At 43.5% G+C, this 23,000-nt stretch overlaps 1 pseudogene; it reads right to left on the bottom strand.

Moving 5' to 3' along the window:
* Positions 1-609: 609 nt before the first annotated feature.
* LOC143934653 (U2 spliceosomal RNA) lies at positions 610-694 on the bottom strand (annotated as a pseudogene).
* Between the last annotated feature and the right edge of the window lie 22,306 nt (positions 695-23,000).

Genomic DNA, 23,000 nt, shown 5'->3' on the forward strand with positions numbered 1-23,000 from the left:
ATTCAGAGTAAGAATCATGAATCACTACTCTCTGAATTCTGTCTTTTAGACAATTTTCTATCCATTTACAAACTGATATTTCCAAACCTGTAGACTTTACCTTACACGTGAGCTGTGTGTGGGGAACTGTATCGAACACTTTTGCAAAATCCAAGTATACCACGTAGCACAGTGCGTATAAGGCACCCCTGGACTTCCACTCCAGGGGCACATCACCATGGGCTTTCCAACAGAAGCATCCCCGGCCCCCCAACCCAGACCACGACAGCCCCCACCCCAGCCAGAAAGGCATGGAGATCCAGGAGCTTGGTGAGACCCTTTGCCATCAGGTCACACCCTCACTCCCATCACTCCTACCTAATTACATTCGGAAGGTACAGGCCGTCCCTCTGCTGGAACAGGAGAACAAACGTTCCCTCCCGAAAAACTGACTGGAGCTAAAGCTGCCACAATCCAAGCCAGAGGGCCAGGGTCCCCTCCCCTGGCGCCGACTAGTGGTTCTCCATCCCCATCAGAAGGCTTCCCTTTTGGCTACGAACCGCTCCGTGTCACCTTTACACCAACAGGCTTTGCATAGCAACTGCCACCCCTGTTCCACCTCGCCGTAGAACAGGGACGGAAGCAAGCGCCACCTATTGGTAATTGATAAGAACAGATACTACACTTGATCTTAGCCAAAAGGCCGAGAAGCGATAGACCGCGGATACTGATGTTATATCTACTAGACTGAGGTCATCAATGTGAGCCATGGCCAGGTCTAGTTGTTCCTGAACTGAGTAGATGTGCTTTCAATTCTGGTTGGTTATGGCTATCGTTTCCTCCATTTTGTACTTGATCATTTCGAGTATCTTGCATATTGGCCGTTAAAATTAGCACTTTTAATTTCGAACGTTCGAGTCCCATAGACTTCAATGGGGTTCTAAAGTTCGTACGAATTTGGGGTCCGTTCGAAAGTTCTGGTGCGAACCGAACCGGGGGGTGTTCGGCTCATTCCTACTCCTGACCCGTTCCTGAGCTCCGTGACTGTGGTCGCGGGACCAGCGGTCCCCATCGCCGCTGGTGTCCCGCAATCGTGTCACAGAGCTGAAGAACGAGGAGAGGTCTGTGTAAACAAACCTCTCCCCGTGCTTCCTACTGTGGCTGTCACCGATCGTCTGGTCCCTTTTATAGGGAAGGACGATCAGTGATGTCACATGCAAGGTCACGCCCCCTACAATAAAAAAAACACATAACATCATACATAACCCCTACATTGCCCTCTAGTGGTTAACTCCTTCACTACCAGTGTAATTTACACAGGAATCCGTGCATTTAAATAGCACTGATTGCTGTATAAAATGACAATGGTCCCAAAAACGTGTCAAAAATGTCTGATGTGTCCGCCGTAATGTCGCAGTCACAATAAAAAAATTGCTGATCGCCACCATTACTAGTAAAAAAATAAAATATTAATAAAAATGCTATAAAACTATCCCCTATTTTGTAAACGCTATAACTTTTGCGCAAACCAATCAATAATCACTAATTGTGATTTTTTTTACCAAAAATATGTAGAAGAATACGTATCGGCCTAAACTGAGGAAAAAAAATGCTTTTTTATATATTTTTGAGGGATATTTATCATAGCAAAAAGGAAAAAATATTGCATTTTTTTCAAAATTGTTGCTCTATTTTTGTTTATAGCACAAAAAAATAAAAACCGCAGAGGTGATCAAATACCACCAAAAGAAAGCTCTATTTGTGGGAAAAAAAGGACGCTAATTTTGTTTGGGTGACACGTCGCATGACCGTGCAATTGTCAGTTAAAGTGACGCAGTGCCGAATCGCAAAAAGGGGCCTGGTCCTTTGGCTGCAAATTGGTCCGGGGCTTAAGTGGTTAAATTCTTCTTCTTTCATCTTCTTTTTTCTGGTCTTCTTCCTTCTTCCTTTCTTCATCCTTGGGTTTCTCCCTCCATCTTCTTCTTCCTACGATCCTCTTCTTCCTCCAATCCTCTGCTTCTTGCTCAGGTGTTCTCGTTTGGCATCTTTTGAGGGGGACCCCCACACCATTTTTTCCCTTTAATATCCATACCAGACCTGAAGGGCCTGGTATGCTCTTGGAGGGGAACCCATGCCGTTTTTTCTTTTTAAATTAAAGTCGCCTGGCCTGGGGGTGACTTAAAGTGGTGTTGTAAGTCACCCCAAGTCGCGTTGTAAGTCGTCCCAAGTCGCGCTGTTGTTCACACTCAAGTCATGTCCAAGTTGCCTCCCAAAGTCATGCTGGAAGTCGTGTTGCCCCTGTGTGAATGGACTGTTAATGATACGGCGTGCGCTATTATCAATGGGATATTATTATCACGTGCGCTGGCATATTATCTGTTGCGCTTATGCGTGTGCCGGTTCATACGCTCACTTAATAATTTATCTTGCGCACAAATTAAGGTATGAACCGGTGTAGCGCATTCATCTTAGTAAATCAGCCCCAAAGTCATTTGGAGTGATAAGACCAAAATTGTGCTTTTTGGCCACAACCATAAGCACTACATTTGGAGAGCAGTCAACAAAGCCTATGATGAAAGGTACACCATTCCTACTGTGAAAGACAGAAGTGGATCACTGATGTGTAAGCTACAAAAGTACAGGAAATTTGGTCAAAAATGAATGGCAAGATGAATGCAGTATGGTATCAAAAAATACTGGAGGAACATTTGCATTCGTCAGCCAGAAAGCTGCGCATGGGACGTACTTGAACATTCCAACATGACAATGATCCAAAGCACAAGGCCAAGTCGACCTGTCATTGGCTACAGCAGAATAAAGTGAAGGTTCTTGAGTGGCCATCTCAGTCTCCTAACCTCAATATCATTGAGCCACTCTGGGGAGATCTCAAGCATGCAGTTCATGCAAGACAGTCCAAGAATTTCCAGGAACTTACATTTTTCACTCTGTTAGCCATTTGCTAAAATTATTTAAGTAAATTTTTTTCCTCATTAATGTACACACAGCACCCCATATGGACAGAAAAGCACATTATTGTTGACATTTTTGCAGATTTATTAAAAAAGAAAAACCGAAATATCACATGGTCCTAAGTATTCAGACCCTTTGCTGTGACACTCATATTTAACTGTCCATTTCTTCTGATCATACTTGCGATAGTTTTACACCTTCATTTGAGTCCAGCTGTGTTTGATTATACTGATTGGACTTGATTAGGAAAGCCACACACCTGTCTATACAAGACCTTACAGCTCACAGTGCATGTCAGAGCAAATGAGAATCATGAGGTCAAAGGAACTGCCTGAAAAGCTCAGAGACAGAATTGTGGCAAGGCACAGATCTGGCCAAGGTTTCAAAAAAAATTTGCTGCACTTAAGGTTACTAAGAGCACAGTGGCCTCCATAATTCTTAAATGGAAGACGTTTGGGATGACCATAACCCTTCCTAGAGCTGGCCGTCCGGCAAAACTGAGCTATCGGGGGAGAAGAGCCTTGGTGAGAGAGGTAAAGAAGAACCCAAAGCTCACTGTGGCTGAGCTCAAGAGATGCAGTCAAGAGATGGGAGAAAGTTGTAGAAAGTCAACCATCACTGCAGCCCTCCACCAGTCGGGGGTTTATTGCAGAGTGGCCTGACGGAAGCCTCTCCTCAGTGCAAGACACATGAAAGCCTGCACGGCGTTTGCTAAAAAAAAAAAAAAAACACCTGAAGGACTCAAAGACGGTGAGAAATAAGATTCTCTGGACTGATGAGACCAAGATAGAACTTTTTGGCCTTAATTCTAAGCGGTATGTATGGAGAAAACCAGGTACTGCTCATCAACTGTCCAATGCAGTCCCAACAGTGAAGCATGGTGGTGGCAGCATCATGCTGTGAGGGTGTTTTTCAGCTGCAGAGACAGGATGACTGGTTGCAATCGAGGGAAAGATGAATGCGGCCAAGTGCAGGAATATTCTGGATGAAAACCTTCTCCAGAGTGCTCAGGACCTCAGTCTGGGCCGAAGGTTTACCTTCCAACAAGACAATGCCCTTAAGCACACAGCTAAAATAATGAAGGAGTGGCTTCACAACAACTCCGTGACTGTTCCTGAATGGCCCAGCCAGAGCCCTGACTTAAACCCAATTGAGCATCTCTGGAGAGACCTAAAAATGGCTGTCCACCAAGATTTACCATCTAACCTGACAGAACTGGAGAGGATCTGCAAGGAGGAATGGCTGAAGATCCCCAAATCCAGGTGTGAAAAACTGGTTGCATCTTTCCCAAAAAGGCTCATCGCTGTATTCGATCAAAAGGGGCTTCTACTAAATACTGAGCAAAATGGTCTGGATACTTAGGACCATGTGATATTTCAGTTTTTCTTTTTTAATAAATCTGCAAAAATTTCAACAATTCTGTGTTTCTCTGTCAATATGGGGTGCTGTGTGTACATTAATGAGGAAAAAAATGAACTTAAATGATTTTAGTAAATGGTTGTAATATAAGAAAAAGTGAAAAATGTAAGAGGGTCTGAATACTTTCCGTCCCCACTGTATGTATGTGTGTTATGTGTATATATATATACACACACACACACACACACACAGTATATACATTTTCTGCCACTATATAAAAATGCAGATGATGGCAGAGTAAGAGCCACATCAATACAAAAGATCTCTGCTGAACAAATGTGAAATGGATTGTCAGATGGATGTTGCCCACAAAAGTATAAAATTAGTGTCATGTCCAGTTTTTTTTTTCCATGTCAGTGATGTTTTGGTTCCACAGATTACACCTGTAGCACTACTCCTGCAGGGACCATTGCAGATTAACCACTTCCTGACCAGCGGACGATGTACGTCGACAGAATGGCACGGGCAGGCATATTGGCGTACAGGTACGTCCAATATTCGATGCCGCCCTGCCATCGGGAGTGCGCCGCCGGTGGCGCGCTCCCGCGCTGGTCGGGACCCCCGTGAGTCAGGTCGCGGGACCCGCGGACTCGATCGCCGCGGGCATCCCCGCGATCGTCTCACGGAGCGGCCGAATGGAGGAAATGCTGTGTAAACAACATTTTTCCATTCTGTCTAGCAACTAGTGACGCTGATCTCTGCTCCATGTGATTGGAGTAGAGATCAGTGTACACTAAATGAAAGCCCAACCCCCTACAGTTAGTAACACACCCCTAGGAACACTTAACCCCTACACTGACACCCACTGGTTAACCCTTTCACTGCCAGTGTCATTTACACAGGAATCACTGCATTTATATAGCAGTGATTACTGTATAAATGACAATGGTCCCAAAAATGTGTCAAAAATGTCCGATGGGTCCCACACAATGTCGCAGTCACAATAAAAATCGCAGATCGCCGCCATTACTAGTAAAAAAAAAATAATAAAAAATTATTAATAAAAATGCTATAAAACTATCCCTATTTTGTAAACACTATAACTTTTGCGCAAACCAATCAATAATCGCTTATTGCGATTTTTTTTACCAAAAATATGTAGAAGAATACGTATCGGCCTAAACTGAGGGAAAAAAATGTTTTTTTTATATATTTTTGGGGGATATTTATTATAACAAAAAGTAAAAAATAATGCGTTTTTTTCAAAATTGTCGCTCTATTTTTGTTTATAGCGCAAAAAATAAAAACCGCAGGGGTGATCAAATACCACCAAAAGAAAGCTCTATTTGTGGGAAAAAAAGGACGTCAATTTTGTTTGGGAGCCACGTCGCACGACCGCGCAATTGTCAGTTAAAGCGACGCAGTGCCGAATCGCAAAAAGTGGTCTGGTCTTTGACCAGCAAATTGGTCCGGTCTGAAAGTGGTTAAACAGGTTAACAGTGCAAAAGCAGCCAGGTAGACAGCAACAGTCTATTCCCTCAATAACCACCTGACCTCTGGAAGATTTACCCCCCTTTTTGTGCGATAGGGCATTGATTTACTTTAACTGACAATTGCGCAGACATGCAATACCCAAGTAAAATGTATGTCATTTTTTTCCCCACTAATAGAGCATTCTTTTGTTATTTGATCACCACTGTATTTTTTATGCTATACAAAATAAAAAGTCGACAATATAAAAAATATATATATATATATATATTTTTTCCTTTTTGCTATAAAACATGTCCAATAAAAAAATATAAAAAATCCAATTTCTTCATAAGTTTAGGCCAATATGTATTCTGCCACATATTCTTGGTAAAATTCCCAATAAACGCATATTGATTGATTTGCGCAAAAGTTATAGCATCTACAAACCATGGGAAATATCCTGGAATTTTTTTTTGTTCACAAACTTTTTTATTAGACAATTGCAAAAGGTGGTACAAAGAGAATAGCACATTGCAATATCAGCATAACATTTTAGCAAAAATGATGTCAGAAATTATAGAACACGGCAATGGTTGTATAATAATAGACATTTTAGAAGAGACAATGTGAAAAGGGATTAATGGTTACAAAGTAGAGAATAAATCAATATCGACAAAAGAGAAAATATGGAGTTTTGAATAGTTTATGAGGAACCTTCAAAAATTGTTTGATGATCCAACCAAGGAGACCATTTCCTAACATAATAGAGCATAGTATGGTAAAGGGTATGAAATAATGTTTCTAGCAATTGTTTTGAACGCCGTTTTTTGGTGCCAAACTGACTATTTAGTCAATGTTGTTTGTCAGGTCTGATGAGCGGTGTGTATTCCTTTGCTGAGGTACCTGGATGGTGAGTGCTTTATGATTATTTTTTTTGACATTTGGGACTCTATTTGCACAATGATTCACCCATATTGTGGTAATATTATGCTGAGCCCTCGTCTCATTTTCCCTCAGCTGTAATGCATAATGGACATTAATTGGGACTTTTAACGAAGCTCTGGCCTGGTAAGGTTCCCTCAGCTGTAGCATGCTTGAGTTTGGAGACTTTGACTGACTTCTTTGTTGGTTTGAACAGAGCTGTGATTTCTTGTTCCTTGAACTGATTCACTTTCCTACAATGGTTCACGGTCCTTGAGAGTTCTGTGAGCTTTTTTGTAAGTCACACACAGGTACATTATTATCAATTTTTTTCCCATCCCTTATATACCTCTTGTATTGGCAACGTTATATCTTATCTATCTATTTATAAATTACATTGGAGCCTGGTGATAATAAATATAAAATCCTCATAGGGAAGTGTCATCATTTATATAATTGGACCTCAACTACCTGCTTCCATCATAATTTGTGATTGAGAAGTTTTTATAGTGAGTATGGTATGTTCCATCTTTTTATATTTTGAGTGGGTTGTTCATAAATGTATCTAGTCTATGGCACCTCTATAATTAGGGATTATTTTGGTATATATATATATATATATATATATATATATATATATATATATTTTTACATAGGGGCTATCGTTTTGGTCAAGTATCCTGCATCCCATGTGTAACAACTACCTCTCTCATTGTATGTGGGCACAACGCTTCTGATCTATAGGCTGCTCTGCTGGGTTCACAACATGTAAATTATAATGCTCTCTTTGAATGAGGTTTATTATATTTGATAACATTTGATTACTATGTGTTTACTTTGAATCCCCCCTTTTTTTTTTTACATAGGTCATATCACTACTTCTAATGATATCTATCTTCTCCCATTTCTCCAATTAAGGTTCTCTTGTTACAAGTCATTAAATAATTGGTTCGGAAGAAGCCGAAATGTGAAACGCGTCAACCATCTTTATGACAATATTTGTAACTATTACTGTTGAACCTTATGAGAACAGCTTCATTGATTTTTCAGTGTTTTCTATGTATTAACTTTTGTCAAATAAATTGATTGAAAATGATTGATTATAGTGTATGAATTCCTCTATGGTACAGTGATAATCCGTCATGTTGGTTCTTTGTTTATAATATTATTGCTCCCTCTACTTACAGAAGGAGACCAAAACTAAATGTACCTAGCAGCCTAAATAGGAGGGTGGTAGACACCTTTTAGCATTTGAAGTCTACCCTACTACTTTAATTTGGTAGGTGCTTTGGATACATACATTTTATTTCTTTGGTTTATTGGGAAAAAAATTATACTTGTGAAAAAAATGCACTTCCTATAACTTTTTTCCAATTGAACATTTATGTAATTTGCCTACCCCCGATATTATTACCCAAAAGCATAATAAACAAAGTCTGCTGATTAAAATATCACATTAGTGCAACTTTTAAGTCACATAGCTGAATGGTAAAGCTGAGAGCGTATTTTCCCTTTTAACACAACATGGCAGCACAGGCAGGGAAAAAAATCTGTAGATTTACTAGTCTTTGGTTGCCTAAATTGATAAAGATAAGGTTGAGTTGGGTTGGCAAGGGCATGGATTCACATGACAAGTTTTCCACAGGTTTGCTTAAAATTCCAAATGATATTGCGTTCACTTACATAAGCATTTGCAGCTTGTGAAGAAAATGCAAATGCCACTCAGATAATCCAACATCATTGTTGTAACTGGAGATTAATTTAGGGAGGATTTCTTTTACTGGCTAGTGGAGACCAAATCCAGGTCGCCCATGCAGCTGTGGAGCAATAGATCACTTCTAACAGCGAGGTTGATTTACTAAAACCGGAGAATGCAAAATCTGGTACAGCTGTGCATGGTAGTCAATAAGATTCTAACTTCAATTTGTTCAATTAAGCTTTAACAAAGGTTCTCAGGTTCCGGTCGATCATCTCACTCCTCCTCACCACCGCCTTGTCCTTGGCGCTCAGTGTACATCCCATGGTGACAGCCCAGCGGCACGGAGCTCTCAGCCTTTTGTGCCTTCATTGCAAGACATTTTTTCTTAAATCGGTTATATAGTCTTTTTTTAAACTTTTACCTACAGGTAAGCCTATACCTGTAGGTAAAATTAATATCTCCTAAACCTGTACGGTTTAGGAGATATTTACGTTTAATGCAGCTGCTGATGTCATGCAGTGCATGCGCATTTAAGACCCGGCTGAAGGTCCGGCAGAACTGCCAGACCTTTCCGGGAAAAAGACTCCCGCGCGGGAGTGATGTATCGCGGCTTTGGCCACTCACAGCGCCGGAGTCGCGATACCCAGAAGACATGCCGAGGAAGCTGACATGTTGCCTCGGCGTGTCTTCTGGGTATCGGGCGTGATACCGGCACCTCGCTCTAAGGTGAGTATTTCATAATGAGCTAGTATGCGCTGTATACTAGCTCATTATGCCTTTGCCTTGCAGGTTTTTTTGTTTAAAAAAAAAAAAAAAGGTGCGGGTTTACACCCGCTTTAAATTGACATTCACTCGAGTATAAGCCGAGGCAGAGTTTTCTGCCTAAAAATGGGCTGAAAAAATCGGCTTATACTCAAGTATATACAGGAAGTTGTCATCCTAACTTCATACACAAATATCTATACTTCTGATGATGGCTAACCTACATTAAATAAATAAAAAAAACGTTTTTCTTATAGGACTTAGTAACATAAAGTCCTACAAATGTGTGCTTTTTCTTATGGGTATATTTGAGGATTCATTACTGAGAAATAAAACTGCATTAAGGATCCTGGATGCAAACCAACCATATCACTGATATATAAGAAGCTGTGTTTAAATGTCTTCTACAATGAATTCCTCATGTAATTTCCTACATGGTGACAAGACATGGGTCATTTGCTGTATGGCTGCATGCCATATCAAAAAATGCTTCTGGAATTGCTACTCCAGGCAAAAACTGAAGTACAGGGTTTAGAATTGACAATCATAAATATTTGTGTGTGTATATGTATGTATGTATGTGTGTGTGTGTGTGTGTGTGTGTGTGTGTGTGTGTATATATATATATATATATATATATATATATATATATATATATATATATATATATATTGTGACAGTAGGAGATGCTGTCACGGGAAAATGGGTAGTTTGGGGGGACACAGGGTGTGCACATTTGCTTGGTGCAAGACTGCAGAGCATAGATGTGGACTGGAGAAGACTGCTTTCACAGCTTTCTCCAGGTTTTGCTATTCCTGGATGGGGCTCTGTAGTTTGGAGATTCCACAGTGTCTTGGGTGGGACGGGATCTCCAACCCCGTGTCCAGATTTTATAGATGACCAACAGGGTGTTTGCTGAGCCCTTATAATGAGTTAATGGGAATACCTCAGGGGTTCCCAGTTGGAAACTGCTCCACACTAAAAGGAGGTTTCATAGTTTCATAGTTTCATAGTTAGTAAGGTTGAATAAAGACACCAGTCCATCCAGTTCAACCTGAGTGAGTGTCTACCAATATCCCTGTACATTGCACACTCACATTGGTCCCTACCCTCAAGGAGCCCACAATCCAAGGTCCCCATTCATATACTAGGGGCCAATTTTGGACAGAAGCCAATTAACCTACCTGCATGTCTTTGGAGTGTGGGAGGAAACCGGAGTACCCGGAGGAAACCCACACAGGCACAGGGAGAACATGCAAACTCCAGGCAGGTAGTGTCATGGTTGGGATTTGAACCAGCGACCCTTTTTACTGCTAGGTGACAGTGCTAACCACTATACCACTGTGCCGCCCAAGGTATCCAGGAGTCAGAGGGGCTACAGCAGGCAGCCAGAACACATGTGACTGCAAGAGGCAGTGAAACGACCTGAGGACTAAGGCCAGAGTGGAGCTGTAAGTAAAGTAGTCCACACTGAAGGAACCAGTGATCTGTGTGACCAGGATAAAGAGCAGAAGTACTGCTACAGAGAGCCATTTTCTGTTGTGTGTATTTGCTAGAGAAAGACCCCTGCATGGGAAAACATTATGTTATGGACTTTTATTTGCCTTTTTAATAAAAATGGGCTACCATGCCCTAAAATATAGTTCCTGACTGGTTTGAATCGCTGGCAAAAGTATCTACTAAACAAGCCCCAACTTTAAAATATATATATATATGGTATATCACAAAAGTGAGTACACTCCTCATATCTTTGTAAAAATTGTATTATATCTTTTCATGTGACAACACTGAGGAAATTACACTTCGCTACAATGTAAAGTAGTGAGTGTACAGCTTATATAACAGTGTAAATTTGCTGTCCCCTCAAAAAAACTCAACACACAGCGATTCATGTCTAAAACGCTGCCAACAAAAGTTAGTATACACATATTGGTCATATATGACAACAGAAGAGCATGTAGAGCGGGAACACCACGTGGAAAGACCTCTAATTGCTTGTATGTGACACTCACTCTTCCACCAGTAGGAATAAACTCTTAACAACTCTGATGGACTTCTGAATTCTCAGATGGTCAAATGCACATGTTCACACTCTCGGTGTGCAGGAGTCTTTGTTTCCACATGCGAATAGAGCAGTTGTCCGAATCTTCCAGGCTCACCATGGCAACAGAGCACTATATTAGTATGAAGGGTGACGCTGTATAGCTCCACTCACCGCTGACGAAGACCTGATAGAACGTAACGTACGTACGGGGGAGGAGCTTATTGCGGACATCACCCGCCGTCCACCCTGTGCTGTTTGTTTTTGCTTTACACATTGATTTCATTCTAATGCTGCGTACACACGATCAAGCAATCGGGTGGAAAAGTCCGGCAAACTCAAGTCCGCTGGACAATCCCCCCGTGTGTAGCCTCCGGCAGACTTTTTTTACCCGAAAGTACGGCGGACTTAGAAAGTAGTTTTGCACTCCAATCTTCCCGTCGGACTTGCATTTCGGCGGACAATCCAGCCGTGCATATGCCAGTCCGCCGTACTTTTGAAATGAGCGTACTTTTCCCGCCCGGAGAAAAGTCCGCTCATTTTGAGCGCGTCTCCAGGTAGGCGGGGCCCACGAAGGAGACGTCGCTGGCCCCGCCACCTGGCATGGACTTAAAGGGGAACTCCAACGCCGAAAAAATTGGCGTGGGGGTCCCCCCCAGGTCCACATCAGACCCTTGTCCGAGCACGCTACCCGGCCTCATCCGCCCCGGCACCATCCTCCTCTGACTCCTCTTCAGACTCTTGTTGTTGACTTGTCTCAGATAGAGTAGCCCCCCCTGGCAATTCATCCAGCATTGCGACTTCCTCATCTTCCCGCTCCTGCTCCTCCACAGCCTGATCAATGACACAATGCAATGCACGCTCCATAAAGAAGGCATAAGGTACCATGTCACTGATGGCGCCATGGCTGCGACTGACCAGTTTGGTGATCTCCTCAAATGGGCGCAGAAGTCTGCATGCGTCGCGCATGAGCAGCCACTGGCGCGTTGAAAAAAACCCCAGCTCCCCAGAACCCATTCTGCCGCAGAGTTCATACAGGTAGACGTTAACTGCACGTTTCTGCTGGAGCAGCCTATCAAGCATATAGAAGGTTGAGTTCCATCGCGTCGGGCAATCGCAAATAAGACGTCTGACCGGCAGATTGTGTCGCCGCTGAATGTCAGCAAGGTGAGCCATGACCGTGTAAGATCTTCTGAAATGGGCCGAGATTTTCCTTGCCTGCCGCAAGATGTCCTGGACCCCAGGGTATTTGACAAGGAATCGCTGCACGACCAAGTTTAAGACGTGTGCCATGCATGGCACGTGTGTGATTTTGCCCTGTTTCAATGCGCTAAGCAGATTGGCACCGTTGTCACACACCACTTTATCAACTGTCAAATTGAGCGGTGTTAGCCACTGATCTGCCTGTTAACGCAAAGCTGAAAGGAGTGCCGGGCCAGTGTGGCTCTTGGCTTCCAGGCACAACAGACGCAGAATGGCATGGCAACGTCTCACCTGGCATGTCGAATAGGTTCTGGGAGCTTGGGCGGCGCAGCGGAAGAGACGCTAGCAGCGGAAAAGGAGGAGTCAGCTGAGGAGGAGAGGGAGGAGGATAGAGTAGGAGGAGGAGGAGAAGAAGAGTCAGGCCTGCATGCAATCCGTGGCGGTAAAACCAAATCTACACGGGTGCCACGGGTTACATGCTTGACGGCTGTCAGAAGGTTCACCCAGTGGGCAGTAAAAGTGATATACCTTCCCTGCCCATGTTTGCTAGACCACGTGTCTGTGGTCAGATGTATCTTGGCACCGACACTGTGTGCCAGAGATACATACACTTGCCGCTGAACATGGCCATATAGCTTTGGGATGCCCTTCTCTGAGAAATACTTCCTTCCTGGGACCTTCCATTATGGTGTTCCAATGGCCACAAATTTGCGAAAGGCCTCCGAGTCCACCAGTTTATATGGTAGTAGTTGGCGGGCTATGAGTTCTGACAAGCCAGCCGTCAACCGTTGGGCAAGAGGGTTATCCGGCGTCATCATTTTTTTACGCTCGAACATTAGGCCCACGGAAGCCTGCCTTTTTGCAGAAAAACGTGAGCTTGGCGTGATGGAAGGTGGAGTGGAGGACAATTGTGAGGAGAGAGGAGAAGGAGAAGTAGAAGACGAGGCTGGACGGTGAGAGCTTGGAGTGTGGCTTTGTGTGTTCCGTTGCTCCCACTCGGCTCGGCGATGGCTGCTCATGTGCCTTCTTAAGGCGGTTGTCCCTAGGTGAGTGTTGGGCTTACAGCGACTAATGCATTGACTGCAAAGATTGCAGATGGCAACGCTATTGTCAGCAGCGGACACGTTAAAAAAAGCCCCCACTGCGGAGCCATGTGCCGGTGTCCTGGGAGCACCAGATGTGACCGTACATGGTCGATGACTCGCTCCTGATACATTTGCAGTCTGCTTTGTCCCTCCTGCGCAATGTAAGTTATTCCTGCTTCTCCTCCCTATCTGCTGGTCCATATCTCCCTCTGAACTCCCCTCCTCTTCCTCTCTTGTGGGCACCCACGTGACATCACTAGACACGTCATCATCAACGTCACCTTCCCCACCGCTATAAGTAGAGATCTCGGAGTAGGCAGCAACACCGGGGACCAACCTCCTCCTTGGGCTGATCTGGGTACTGTTGTCAGACTGCTGAGTAGCGGTAGTTGCTGCCTCCTCTTCCTGATCCAATACCAAGAGTGGCTGCGCATCAGAAATGTCTTCTTGATATGGATCGGAAAATAATTCCTGTGACTCAAGCGGAAGGTATGTGGTGGTGGTGGTGTTGGTGGTAGTGTCTTTGGGGGTGCACATAGCAGAGAGTGAAGAAGAGGGTGCAGATCGAGAGGATGAGGAGGGTGCAGAAGAGTAAGGCTGAGCGAGCCACTCAACCAAGTCTGGTGCGTCCTTTAAAGTAATTGAACGCACCTTCTGCAACTTCCCACTTTGGCTCAAGCCTGTTGCTCCTGCCCTACCCCTACCACCCCTGCGGAAAGGCCTGCCTCTTCCTCTGCCTGTCATTTTTTAAATGACCCTGTGACAAAACTCTCAGTCCCTATACCGATGAAGGACTGCTGCAGTATAGGGCAGCGGTCAGCAGTAGTGCACCTCAACTCTATGTACTGTGGACCTATACCAGTCCTTATAGAATGGCAGACTGTACCTCACTCAACCCTATGTACTGTAGCACCCTAGACAGACCAAGTTACCAGTCCTTATAAGGACTTTTGTGGACCAAGTAGGTTGTGTGTGAGTGATTAGCAGACTGTACGTCAGTCCCTATACCGATGAAGGACTGCTGCAGTATAGGGCAGCGGTCAGCAGTAGTGCACCTCAACCCTATGTATTGTGGACCTATACCAGTCCTTATAGAATAGCAGACTGTACCTCACTAAACCCTATGTACTATAGCACCCTACACCAGGTTATTACCAGTCCTTATAAGGAACTTTGTGGAACAATTAGGTTGTGTGTGAGTGATTAGCAGACTGTATGTCAGTCCCTATACCAATGAAGGACTGCTGCAGTATAGGGCAGCGGTCAGCAGTAGTGCACCTCAACCCTATGTATTGTGGACCTATACCAGTCCTTATAGAATAGCAGACTGTACCTCACTCAACCCTATGTACTATAGCACCCTACACCAGGTTATTACCAGTCCTTATAAGGACCTTTGTGGAACAATTAGGTTGTGTGTGAGTGATTAGCAGACTGCAGCAGAAGGGCAGCAGTCAAGTATAATATTCTTTCTATATTTGGAAGAAAGAATATTATACGTGTACAAGCCTATTACCATACCAGTCCTGAAAAGAACCTTTGTGGAACTAATAGTAACAGATACTGATTAAACTGACCCTCACTGCCTCACACACTGCTTCCTGCCTGTCTCTATATAAACTGACAAAACAGAGGCTACTGGAACAATAACTGGAATAACACTTTTGTGGACCTGATAGTAACAGCTAATGATGATGACTAAACTGACTGTCCCTACAGCAGACACAGCGTCCTGTCCCTTTCTCTAAACTGACAAAATACACTCAGGCTGCTGCAACAATCAGTAGCACAGCAAACCTATATACACCTAACACCTATACCAGTCCTGAAAATAACTTTTGTGTACCAAATAGCTAGCAATTTGGGTCGCTGCAATCTCTCCCTGCTCCACACAGCAACCTCACCCTATAGTGACAGAAGAAAGAATGTAAAATGGCCGCTGGATCGGGTGTATTTATAAGTTAGAGGGAACGTCCAAGTGTCCATGTGCTGTAATGTCTCAATTGGCTGTCCTGTACCCCATGATGGATGTGTCATCAGGTCAAAGTTCTTTTACACAGTAAAAACACGGAAGTCCGCCGGGCAAACGGCGGCAATAGTCCGCCAATCGGGCGGACCGCGAGCAGCCAAAATTCGCCGCAAAACGTCCGCCGGGCGAACCGTTCGGCCATCACTAGTGAGGAGTACAAAGGAAAGTGTGTCTTGCCTACAGTTAACATTGAGGAGCTACAGTTCATTGAGGGAACCATGAATGCCAACATTTACTGTGACATACTGAAGCAGAGCATGATTCCCTCCCTTCAGAGACTGGGCCACAGAGCAATATTCCAACATGATAAAGACCCTAAACACACCTCCAAGATGACCACTGCCTTGCTAGAAGAAGCTGAGGGTAAAGGTGATGGACTGGCCAAGCATGTCTCCAGACTTAAACCCTATTAAGTATCCATGGGGCATCCTAAAATGGAAGGTTGAGGAGCGCAAGGTCTCTAACATCCACCAGCTCCATGATGTCATCATGGAGGAGTGGAAGAGGACTCCAGTGTCAACCTGTAAAGCTCTGGTGAACTCTATTCCCAAGAGGATTAACCGCTTGCCAACCGCCTCATGACGATATACGTCAGCAGAAGGACTCATAGAGACAGAATCACGTACCTGTACGTTGCCCTTTAAAAGGTGGCCAGTGGGTGCGCCCGCGCCCCTGGTGTTATGTGCCCGCGGCAAGCTCTGAGTCTTGGGGATACCCGCAACCGCCTCACGGGAGGAAGAGCAGGAAGATGCTAATGTAAACAAGCATCTCCCCGTTCTGCCTAGTGACAGTCTCACTGATCTCTGCTCCCTTTGATCGTGGCAGAGATCAGTGACATGTAACACACAGCCACGCCCTCCCCACAGTTAGAAACATGCCCCAGGACACACTTAACCCCCACACTGCCACCTAGTGGTTAACCCCTTCACCCCCAGTGTAATTTACACAGGAATCAGTGCATTTATATAGCACTGATTTCTGTATAAATGACAATGGTCCCAAAAATGTGTCAAAAATGTCTGATGTGTCCGCCATAATGTCGTAGTGACGATGAAAATCGCTGATCGCCGCCATTTAAATATGTATATATATATATATATATATATATATATATATATATATATATATATATAAAATTAATAAAAATGGCATAAAACTATCCCCTATTTTGTAAACGCTATAACTTTTGCGCAAACCAATCAATAATTGCTTATTGCATTTTTTTTTTACTAAAAATATGTAGAAGAATATGTATCGGCCTAAACTTAGGAAAAAAATAATTTTTTTATATATGTAAAATGTGAAAAATAATGCGTTTTTTTCCAAAATTGTCACCCTTTTTCTGTTTATAGCGCAAAAAATAAATACCACAGGGGTGATCAAATACCACCAAAAGAAAGCTCTATTTATGGGAAAAAAAAAGGACGCCAATTTTGTTTGGGAGCCATGTTGCACGACTACGCAATTGTCAGTTAAAGCGAATTGCAAAAAATATTCTGGTCAGGAAGGGGATAAATTCTTCAGGGGCTGAAGTGGTTAAGGCAATGCTGGAAAATAATGGTGGCCACACAAAATATTGACACTTTGGGCCCGATTTGGACATTTTCACTTAGGGGTGTACTCACTTTTGTCGCTAGTCATCAAGACTTCAATGGCTATATGTTGAGTAAGGAATAGCTGAACACCCCCAGGTTCGGTTTGCACCAGAGCCTGCAAACAGACCTAAACTTTGTGTGAACTTTAGAACCCTATTAAAGTCTAACGTTCAAAATCAAAAGTGCTAATTTTAAAGGCTAATATGCAAATTATTGTCATAAAAAGTGTTTGGGGACCTGGTCCTGCCCCAGGGGACATGTAACAATGCAAATAAAAGTTTAAAATGGCCGTTTTTTTGGGAGCAGTGATTTTAACCACTTCAGCCCGGACCATTTTGCTGGTCAAAGACCAGACCACTTTTTGCGATTTGGCACTGCATCCATTTAACTGACAATTGCGCGGTCATGTGACGTGGCTCCCAAACAAAATTGACGCCCTTTTTTCCCCACAAATAGAGCTTTCTTTTGGTGGTATTTGATCACCCCTGCGGTTTTTTTTTTTCCGCTATAAACAAAAATAGAGCGACAATTTTTAAAAAAATGCATTATTTTTTACTTTTTGTTAGAATAAATATCCTCCAAAAATATATAAAAAAACGTTTTTTTTCCCTCAGTTTAGACCAATACGTATTCTTCTACATATTTTTGGTAAAAAAAATTGCAATAAGCGATTCTAGATTGGTTTGCACAAAAGTTATAGCGTTTACAAAATAGGGGATAGTTTTATGTCATTTTTATTAGTATTTTTTTTTTTACTAGTAATGGCGGCGATCAGCGATTTTTATTGTGACTGCGACATTATGGTGGACACATCCGTCATTTTTGACACATTTTAGGGACCATTGTCATGTATACAGCAATCACTGCTATATAAATGCAGTGATTCCTGTGTAAATGACACTGGCAGTGAAGGGGTTAACCAGTGGGTGGAAGTGTAGGGGTTAAGTGTTCCTAGAGGTGTGTTACTAACTGTGGGGGGTTGGGCTTTAATTTAGTGAACACTGATCTCTGTTCCAATCACATGGAGCAAAGATCAGCGTCACTAGTTGCTAGGCAGAACAGGGAAATGCTGCTTACAAAGGCATTTCCTCGTTCAGCCACCCCGTGAGACGATCGCGGGTATGCGATTGAGTCCGCGGGAACCGCGACAGGACTCACGGGGGTCCCGACGAGCATGCGAGCGCGCCGCCAGCGGCACGCTCGCGATGGCAGGGTGGCATTAAAGATTGGAGGTACCTGTATGCCAATATGCCTGCAAGTGCCATTCTGCCGACGTACATCGGTGTGCGCTGGTCGGGAATCGGTTAATAATGATTAAAGTGAAACAACAAAAGTGTAATATTCCTTTAAATTTCATACCTGGGGGTGTGTATAGTATGCCTGTGAAGGGGCGCATGTTCCCCATGCTTAAAACTGTCCCTGCACAAAGTGTAATTTCTGCAGGAAAAAAAGTCATTTAAAATCACTTGCGGCTATAATGAATTGTCGGCTCCCCGTAATACAGAGAACAGTCAGTGAAAGTCATTGATAAAAAAATAAATAAATAAATAAAGCGTGGGGTTCCCCCAAATTCAATTACCAGGCCCTTCAGGTCTGGTATGGATATTAAGGGGAACCCCGCGTCATTTTATTTATTTTTTTTAAATGACGTGAGGTTCCCCCCAAATATCCATACCAGACCCTTCAGGTCTGGTATGGATTTTAAGGGGAACTCCACGCCAATTTTTTTTTTTAAATGCCATGGAGTTCCGCTTAATAAAAGTGACCTTGGCCATCATAGCCGTTTTGAGCTCGCATGATGCATTGCCGTAAGGGTAGATGTGTCCAACATACATGGTAAGAGTACCCATCCTCTGTTCTGTATGCTGTGGCAGTCTGATGCAAGATTTACTGTGTTTGTGGATGCTGGAAGATTAGATCCTCGAGAAATGAACAGATATCAGTGGACATTCATTTCAGGTTTAACAAACTACTGACAAAAGAGGTGGGGCAGATACTTTTTTTTCCAACTCAGTAATTCTGTTTTATGAATTAAAAAAAAAAAATCTGACTTGTTGGTGTTATATCTTTCATTTGGATGTTACAAGTTGCACTGAGTATATACAGCTGTATAAAACAAAAACTGTGTCTGTCTTAATTTAAGGCTGCAAAGCAACAACATTTAATTATTTTAAAGGGGGCGATTCATTCCTATAATATTTAACAGTACAGTGCTGAATCATGAAATATAAACAAATATAAAAAAATCTAACAACGTATAAAGTGCATAATTGTATGCCCATACAATAATGTGCAAAAAAGTCCATAATAAAACAATGAAAATTCCACAAAACGATGTCGATTGACGAACAACTAAATCTAATAGTGAAATCCTATATACAAAGCTTCCAGACCACCAATGGATTACCCAACTGGGCCTCCTCCTCAATAGGTATTGGCTTACCTCTGGGAGTGCGACCCCCCCAACTAAGCAGGGTCAGAAAAACGCCTGTGAGCCACCCCAGGACCAGGAGTAAGATATCCAACACAGCTCGCGCCCACTTCTCCCAAGATCTCCTCCTCAGTATGTTAACAGAAGAGCATATGAAGAGAAAAAGACTCCAATAGTGCTTGAATTGTTTAAAACACTAACAGTTTATTAAAATGTAAAAGGGTAATTAAAGGGTATTCACAATATGCAGGTTCTTCCAGCGCACCACACTAATATGAACGTTGGTTAAAATCGCAACATAGAGCCGCACATCCAAAATCTCAGTTAGCTCCTCAAATCGCTATAGAGCCCGAGTGCCTTCACCGTCCTAGCCCCTCCCCAACAGGTGTTCGACACATGGCCATGTGTCTTCCTCAGGGGGATCTTTGATACATTCCTATACCTTACATACTTTGCAAAACAATTTTCAAATCATTCATGATAATACTCAACATTTTCAAGGTACACATAAATACATAAAAAAATTACATTAGGTACTTGAATGGATCGATCCTTTAACATACGTTTAGGTTCAAAAATAAATCTACACCACAGCATATCCTCTTAATTCTCCTGGGTCATCTAAGTTACTAACTATCAAAAAAAGAGGAAAGGGGAAAATAGGAGAGGAAAAACCTGTAAGCATGCCCATTCCTCCAAAAAAAAAAAGGAGGAGGGGGGAGTGAAAGGGAGGGAGGAGGGAATTTTTCAAATCAATATCCCCACGTAATCCGTGTCTATTTATCTTTTACTTTCAAGGAAAGAAATCTAATCTCTCTACCTCAGTGTTATCCACCTTCATGTTGTGAGTGAAAGGAGGGGAAAAAAAAGGGGGGGGGGGGGTGGGAGATTACCTAAACTATAGTAACAGACAATCATTCTGACAGAACAAGGATCTGCTTTGTTTACACTGGCAGATCCCTGTTCTGCCTCTCTGCGGAGCGATCGCAGGTGGCTGGTTGACATCCAGTCCGCTGGACCCGCTGATTGGCTCCCCTGCTAGCGAATGGGCGTGTGCGCACCTGCATGTCGCCGTGTACACTCCCGACATACACCTACACTGATTCACACAGACGAGCCAACCTGCTGCAGTATAACTGCGGCAGCTGGTGGGCAAGCAGCTAATGCAGGGAATGCACACAGCTTCACAGCACAACACTTACATAACGATGGTAAGTAGGGATGAGCCGAACACCCCCCGGTTCGGTTCGCACCAGAACTTTCGAACGGACCCCAAATTCGTACGAACTTTAGAACCCCATTGAAGTCTATGGGACTCGAACGTTCGAAAAATTAAAAGTGCTAATTTTAACGGCTAATATGCAAGATACTGTCCTAAAAAGGGTTTGGGGACCTGGTTCCTGCCCCAGGGGACATGGGTCAATGCCTAAAATGTTTTTAAAAATGTCCGTTTTGGCGGGAGCACTGATTTTAATGACGATTAAAGTGAAAAAAAAGTGAAATATTCCTTTAAATATCGTGCCTGGGGGGTGTCTGTAGTATGCCTGTGAAGTGCCACGTGTTTCCCGTGTTTAGAACAGTCCCTGCACAAAATGACATTAAACGGAAATAACATAATTTAAAACTGCTTGCGGTTTTAATGTTACATCTGGTTCCTGCAATATGGTTGAAAATCATTGAGAAAAATGGCATGGGTAGCCCCCCCCTGCCCATTACCAGCCCCTTTGGGTCTTGTACGCATATTAAGGGGAACCCCATACCCATATTAAAAAAAGGAAATGTGTGTGGCCCCCAGGCCCTATATACGCAAACAAGACAGGGACTGTGTAGGTTTGTTGTGTTAAGTTGAATCTGTTTGTAATTTTCAACTGGTACATTTTTAAAGTGTAGCTCCAGTCAAAAAAATGATTTTTAAGCTTTTTGGAAAACATAGGGAAGGGTTATCACCCCTGTATAATTTGTTTTGTCGTCCATCTTTTTTCATCTCACTTGCTGTTGTCTCCTTCTGTTTGCAAGTAGGAGATGTTTGTAAGTTGGATGTTTGAAAGTAGGGGCCTGCCCTATATGCTCTGCAGAAATGGCGGAACAAGGTGTTGGTTTTGCCACAACATTGTAAGCCCTCAAAGTGACTCTTGGTGGGCGCTGGAGCGCCCTGCTGTGAATGATTATATCAAGAATTGTAATGACATGCCATTGTTGAACAGTGGTAGAAAAATTGACCTTTGGTGGTTGTGGTGCTGGTGTCACAACACTATAAGTCCTCACAGTTACTCTGGGTGGACACAGGAACGGGCCCTCCTGTGAAATATTATATCAAGAATTGTAATTACATGTCCCTGTTAAACAGGGGCAGGAAAATTGGGCCTTAGGCACTGGTGCTGGTGCCACCACACTGCAACCTCTCCCATATACTCTAGTTTTATTGCAGGAATTAGCCCTGCTGCAAAGCATTGCATCAAAAATTGTAATTAAACGCCCCTGTTAAACAGGGGCAAAAAATTGGGCTGATGGCATCACCCAGAACCAGAAATGTTCTTCCAACATATCAGCGGAGGAGGAAGAGGATAGACAATCAACATAACAGGACAGTCACTCAGCATCAGCATAGGCAGTCTTGAAGGGATGTGATATTTCAAAAAAAATTATTCGGTTACATCAGCTTCAGTTGCTTGGTAGCTGTGGGTGATCCAAGACTGATTCATCTTGATGAAGGTCAGTCGATCAACTGATTCGGTGGACAGGGGCACCCTGTGATCGGTAACAAAGCCACCAGCAGCACTGAAGGTGCGTTCCGAAAGAACGCTGGATGCAGGACAGGCCAGTAGCTCAATTGCATACTGTGCAAGCTCTGGCCAGTGATCTATCCTCAAGACCCAGTAAGCAAGAGGATTTTCGGTGGGAAAGGTGTCCAAGTCTGACCTTGCCCCTAGGTATTCCTGCACCATGTAAATCAGACGCTGGCGATGGTTGCTGGAACCGATCATACCTTGGGGCTGCGGACTAAAAAATTGTCTGAAAGCATCAGTCAGACGGCCACCTTCTCCACCGCTCCTTCTGACCGATGCCTCAGCAACACATTGCCCAGGACCAGGAGTTTGTAACCTCCCAGTCTCTGGGAACGCGTTGCACAGACCTTTCTGCAAGGCCTCCCGGAGATGTCTCATTCTCTGCTCCCTCTGCGATGGCAAGATAAGGTCGGCAACCTTACCCTTGTACTGTGGATCAAGGAGAGTGGCCAGCCAGTAATGGTCCCTCTCCTTGATCCGAAGAATACGAGGATCCTTCCGCAGGCTTTGCAGGATCAGGGAGGCCATGCAGCGTAGGTTAGCTGAGGCATTCGGTCCGGAGTCCTCTGGGTCACTAAGGGCAACATGATCCGCAGCTACCTCCTCCCAGCCACGTACAAGTCCACGTGTTTCTTGGGACTGTAAATCATCCCTACAAGACTGCTGC

The sequence above is a fragment of the Lithobates pipiens genome, unplaced genomic scaffold (assembly GCF_037356315.1).
Source record: "Lithobates pipiens isolate NorthernLeopardFrog02 unplaced genomic scaffold, aLitPip1_a1.2 Scaffold_27, whole genome shotgun sequence".
NCBI lineage: Eukaryota > Metazoa > Chordata > Amphibia > Anura > Ranidae > Lithobates > Lithobates pipiens.